Genomic DNA, 6,306 nt, shown 5'->3' on the forward strand with positions numbered 1-6,306 from the left:
CAGAATAGCCAAGGCGACCTCCGTTTCTAGGGGAAACTACACCACACACATTTTTTGTACAGCCATCTTGGTAGCTTAATGAGCTGAGGGGATGGATGCAAAGGGTGATGAGGAGAAACCAGAAATTACTTTGGAGTTAGGGGCGGGCGGGCCTATTTCTCATAGGTAATGATGTAGGCCATCAGGGTGCCCCAGTCTTCTTTCCAAGCCACACTCAGCAACGCTCCTTACCATTCCTTAGGGAAGCAAGTTCCCAGGAAGAAGCACATTCATTCCACGCTATGGGTTGGAGGGGATGATATCTTCTCACTGCTTTCTGCCTCCAGAGACCGCTCTCTCTCTCTCTCTGGTTTCTCTCCGTCTTATTTGCTGGTCCATTAACACAAACAAATCCTCTCCACAGCAGCTGAGCCGATCTCTTCTTCACCTTCCTCTCTGTTGCGCTTCCCCAACTGACCCCCACTCAAAAATACCGTTCCCCTCTCTGTGGAGGAACGACATGTCTGACTCATGATTTCACACTCAAGCGCCAGCGTGCTCAGCAGCAGCTGATGGACTTTTAGCTAATAACTGAGGAAAGCATTATACTTCTACCCAGCAAGGTTCCTCGCTGTCATGTTTCCCAGAATGCTTGTACTTTCGATGGGAGGTAAATGACGAGGCTTGCTAAGTAATCCACAATTATTAAGCAATAAATGTCTCTTCTACCTGAATAAAGTCTAACCTCTTGGAAACGTCCCTCTAGGCAAAACTATGTAAACTAAGCAAGACAATTGTCCGTTCAAGAAGAAGAAAAAGCTACTTCTCAAAATGCCCGTAACTTCAGAGCGTCTGGTGCGGTGTAATCTCTGGTGTAATCTCTCCAACTTTCTCACGCCTTCTTTCTGTGCTGTGCATTTCAGCTTCCAGCGGACCCTAGCATCTGCTAGTTTTTCAGGATGCTCACCCCCTGGAAGAAAACTCACTTCCCCCTGAGTGTGTAGGATTTGGCCTTGAGGAGATAAGCTCTGGAGAGGGCTGACTCTCAGCTGGGGAATCGCCTGTGAGAGCTTCCTTCCCCACTGGTACAGGCTGGTTGGTGCCTGGCGCTGCGTCTTCTAGTTCTGAAACCGATTCTGATGGATTACCTGAAATACCTTCTCCCAAAACAGGGGCAGTAGGGTTAGACATCACTCACTCACACTCTCTCACACACACACACTTCTCCTTTATCTTTCCCTTTTCTGTCGGCCTCTTCTTTGCTTTCTCTTCAAATCCAGCTTCTATTTCCCACCTTTCCTCCACTTTTTTCACCTGTATCCAGGCAGGAATAGGAAGCCCTAATTAATATAGATGCAGCTAAGAGTGAACAGAAATGGTGTGTGTCGAGAAAGAGAAGGTCTGGGGTAGAATGAGGCATTTTGCAACTGAAATAGGGTTTGTGAGTGTGTATAGCAGCCCTCCATAACATAGGGCTTCCCAGATGTGTTGGACTGCAACTCCCAAGTTCCTATCCTGAGGCGAGTAGTAAGTAAGCATTACTTCCCACTCTACAGAGTGGAAACTGGCATTTTTGTGAGTGAAAATATCAGGTTTTACTACTGGAAAAACGGTACCAGATGTTACAAAAAGCAGGCCTCCAAAATTCTGCAACTCTCAGGTTTAAACTAGAGCTGGTTCAGTGTACTGGCTAACTGTGAGCTCCATCACACCTACTTTTGTTTCCTGCTTTGAGTCTGCAGTTCCCCCCCCCCCCCGCTTCCTTAGCAAGTCTAGCACTAGGCACTTCCATGTCTGTGCATTGTGCTATTTCAGCTCATATATCTTTTTACCTGTATCGCTACTGTGGCAGCCAAAACTTCCACTCTGCCCCCTATGGTCCCCTTCCCCCTGCAGTTAGATAGATATGTGAAAATACAATATTACAGCAGATTGAAACTACGCAATTATGGTAAAACAACACACTATGCTTTCCCCTAAGATCATATTAAACAATCTAAGTGAAGAGAAAGTATTACAATTAGTTTTTGGAGACGTTTGTGATCAATGTTGGCATGGTAACAGGAAGCTGACATTGTTCTGGTCAGGAAACCTAGACATGCCTACTCAGGAGTAAGAACCATAGAGTTGAATGGGACTGAGCCTGGCCCCAGGCGGCAGCAGCATCACTTGTCTTCTTCATGCCCTCTCTCCCTCCCCCTTCATGGTTGAGCAACTGAGCAAAGAACCACCCTCCTCTTTTGTTAGCGAGACTGCCCTTTGGAACACACACCCCCAACACAAAACAGGATGGTCTGATATAGCACAAGGACAGCAATACATGGGATGGAGGAGCAGCTTTATCGTGCACAGGGGGAGGGGGAACCAGACTTTCCCCGCTCCAAAATAAGATGGAAAAGGGAGGAGAAGAGGCGAGATGAGCACAGGACAGGGACAACGTCATGTGAGTACTGTGCTGCAAAAACACATACCAGGCATGGCGAGAGTGCGACAAATCGCTGGTGTGATGGAGCTCTGTGAGCTCACCTCAACCACAAACCCTTCAGGTGACGGTAGGCAAACCGTTATTCTCTGGGTGTCAACACACGCAGGCACAATGTGCAAGCTGTTGAGGCCTCCATATCTCTTCATCACACAAGATGTTACAAAAAACAGGTACCCCAAATTCTGGAATTAGCAAGCTTAAATTAGAGCTGGTGCAGTTTACTGGCTGCACCAGCTCTATTTACTGAATTCATCTCAGCCACAAACTGTTATTTTCTGGGCATCAGCGTGCACGCACGCACGCACACACACACACGCACCTGTAATTTGGGGATAACAAAACCAGCCTACCATGTAGGAATTTTATACAGATTACTGCTGGAGAAAAACGAATATAAATGGACATCTTAAAATTCATCTAGTTGGACTAAAATATTTTACTTGAAACAAAATCATAAAAATATAAACATTCGAAGTGTCATGGCCTCCCAGGTAGCAGACTGCATTTTCACAATGCTTGTGTTTTGAATACTAGCAACAAATGTTAAGACTGATCACATTTTGCAACTGCAGTAATTTATGTATGTCTAGCAAATCATGAGAAACTAGCATACCATTAAATTCACCTGATGTATATATCCTATACATTCTAAAGCACCCTTCCCCAACCTAGTACCCTCCATATGAGTGGAAGTAAAACTCCCATAATTCCAGTCCATTGGCCATGATAGCTGGGGTTGATGGGAGCTGTAGTCCAAATCTCGAAGGTGTTAGGGAAGGCTGTTCTAAAGTAACAGTAGAGAAATGTTTTTATTAGGACCAGCTACTGATACAGCACAATGAGAAAGTTTTTATATTTACAATAACTTTTCTATAGGCTGGATCTTAAGCTAAAAGCAGGTAGAAGTGTGTGTATCTACTGGGGGGGGGGGGTATGCTACTGGATATGATAAATTTTCGACCAGGGTGACCATATCGAAAAGAGGACAGGGCTCCTGTATCTTTAACAGTTGTATAGAAAAACGAATTTCAGCAGGTGTCATTTGTATGCATGCAGCACCGGGTGAAATTCTCTCTTCATCACAACAGTTAAACCTGCAGAAGCCCTGCCCTCTTTTGTATCTGGTCAAGAGGGCAGGGCTCCTGCAGCTTTAACTGTTGTGAAGAGGGAATTTCACCACGTGCTGCATGCATACAAATGACACCTGTTGAAATTCCCTTTTCTATACAACTGTTAAAGATACAGGAGCCCTGTCCTTCTTTCCATATGGTCACCCTAAAAACAACCCCAGCCTTTGAAAGATGAAGCAGAGTAGAGGAGGTAATTTGCAGACTTGCTCTCTGATTTTTATGGGCTTACTCAGAAGTCTCTCTTTTCCAGTTGGAGTTACTTGCTAGGAACTATGCATGGATTGCAAGTCTGATAAGTTTTGATCACACTCTGAGCCAAAAATGACATTGCTGTAAATGTGTGTCTAGCAGCTATTTTCCTCTCTTTACTCTATAGTAGGTGCAGGGGGGCTGATCCAGATCTTAAAAGCCTCTCCACCCCATGCTAGTGCCCCAAAGCTGCATCATGCCTCTGCTACTTTAGAGTAAAACTGAAAAATAGGTAGCTACACATTTCAAGTAATGTCTGTTTTGGCCCTAGGTGAAAAACAGACTTGAGGTTGTACCAAAAACTACTGGGAAAAGAAGGAAAATCAGAAAGCTGCACACGCTCCCCCTTCAAACACTACGTAACACCTGTCTCTAGCACTCATGGGTCTTAAAAGCATTAGTCTACTATTACTTTTGTATTTTAAATAACGGACAAATGCAGCCATTTGAAATTTTGGTCTGCTTTAAACTTCCCACATATTTTCCTGCCTGGAAAAGGATGGTTTTGGATGCAGGACAGCATTGTGATTTCCCTGTCTCTGCATCAAATCAGGACACTTGCCAACCTTACCCAATGGCCTAGCAAAAAAGAAAGAAAAAGAGCTCTATCAGCAAGAAGGCCTGGACATATTTTCAGTGGATGTTACAGCTCCATGTCACAGCTTGGAGCAAAACACCCTTTCTTCATGCCAGGCATGGGCAACTTGTGGCCCTCCAGATGGTTTGGCCTATAACGCCTATCAACCAGCATAGTCAGTGGTGAGGCACGATGGGAGTTGTAGGCCAAAACAAGCTACCCACTTCTGATTTATGCCACGTTGTCAGCAGTGACAGTAATACCAGGACCGAAATAGTGCTATATGGAATTCTTCTCCAATTCTCTTGAGCTTCTCATTGGCCCTGGCAATTGCCTGCTGGATGAGCTGTTCTTTGAATCCAGCTTGATCCATAAAGGGAAAGCATGACTGTGAAGGGCTTTTGGCAGGGGAACCGATGGTTTAGAGCTCTTTCTGGATGAAGTTCAATAAAATAATACTCCCATAAATACTTCCAGCTTTTCTTCTTCTTTTTCTGAGCCGCTCAGAAACAATTTCTTTGGACCCACGTCACAAATTATGCCCTTACTCCTATGCAACGCGATCTATCTCTAGCCATTTTCTTCAAATGACTCCATTAAACACTTCTGAGATGGTTTTCCTGTCGCAAACAGCAGCATGGAGCTGTGACCATTTGTGGAGGCAGCCCATCCTTTATCCCTTTTCTCGTCTGATTAGTTCATCCTCCGACTGATAAAAGGAGTCCTGTTGGACCAGAGAAAAGGGCTCAAGTGGCTGTTGTGAATCCCCAGGGATCCCACCTGCTCAGGGATAAAGGCAGGTGTGCGGCAATTATGGCAACAACTTCCCATGTTAAGGGTGTACATTCATTTTTAAAATAAATGGAAAACAAAAACCAACAAGCTCCATTGCTTCATTCATTTTAGTTATGGAAACAAGTGGAAGTTCAAAGGAGGGAGTTCTGTATAAAAATTCATCCCCTTTCTCTCTTTTTTTTTTACAATTATTTGTTTGATTTGGATTGCACAAGTCACAGAAAGATTCCAGGACAAGGAGGAGGGGGTGACCAAGCATGCTGTGAAATTGACAGATATAACGTGGAGTTTACAAAATAGGGATCCTAAAACAAATCATGCCAAGTAACATGCAACAGAGCACATAGTTTTCCCATGGAAATTCTCCATGAGAAGCTCTGCAGCTTTTATGGACTAGAAAGGCTGGGGCCCTTTGTTCAATCTGCCTGAAATTTGGCAACTCTGATGTTTTGAGGAGGAGTATTACAGAGCCTAGAAATGTCATGACATTTGGGTGCAAAATGCAAAAGTTACAGGCAGCAGAAGAGTGGCTGGTTTTCTCATCAACATCAACGGAGAAATGAAAACCCAACATTCAAAATGAAACAAATGCAATTAAAAGAAATGGGAAACAAAAATAGAGAAATGAAACCAAAAAACGTTTTAGGTTTGCTTTTTGTTTTTCTGCACATACCTCTGGACAAGGGCTTCAGCATGTTATCTAGATTTGTTCGCATGCTTCTTTGAGAAAGAGGTATGATGTGGTCCACCCAGAACAATCTATGTGCCTATGGCACTCCCCACTTTTCTGTTGGAGGCAACAATGTCAATGCAAAATGCAAGCACTGTTGCTGGCTATCAAAGACCTGAGGTATATAGGGCCGGCCCTAGCATTAAGCAGAGTGAAGTGGCCGCCTCAGGCAGCAGATGCTGAGACAGCAGCAAGGTGATGGAGGAGACAGCTTGTATGCTACATGACCTGCCTTCCACTCCCTAGGTTAGCCTGATGCCCTCAGGTTCAAAGGAGGATGCTGTTCCATCACCTGTGTGGAAGAAAGATTCAAGTGCCAGTCCAGTTGGATTTTGTACATGGAACAGGAGAGGGTGCCATC

The sequence above is a fragment of the Elgaria multicarinata genome, chromosome 9, assembly GCF_023053635.1.
Source record: "Elgaria multicarinata webbii isolate HBS135686 ecotype San Diego chromosome 9, rElgMul1.1.pri, whole genome shotgun sequence".
Taxonomy (NCBI): Eukaryota; Metazoa; Chordata; class Lepidosauria; order Squamata; family Anguidae; genus Elgaria; species Elgaria multicarinata.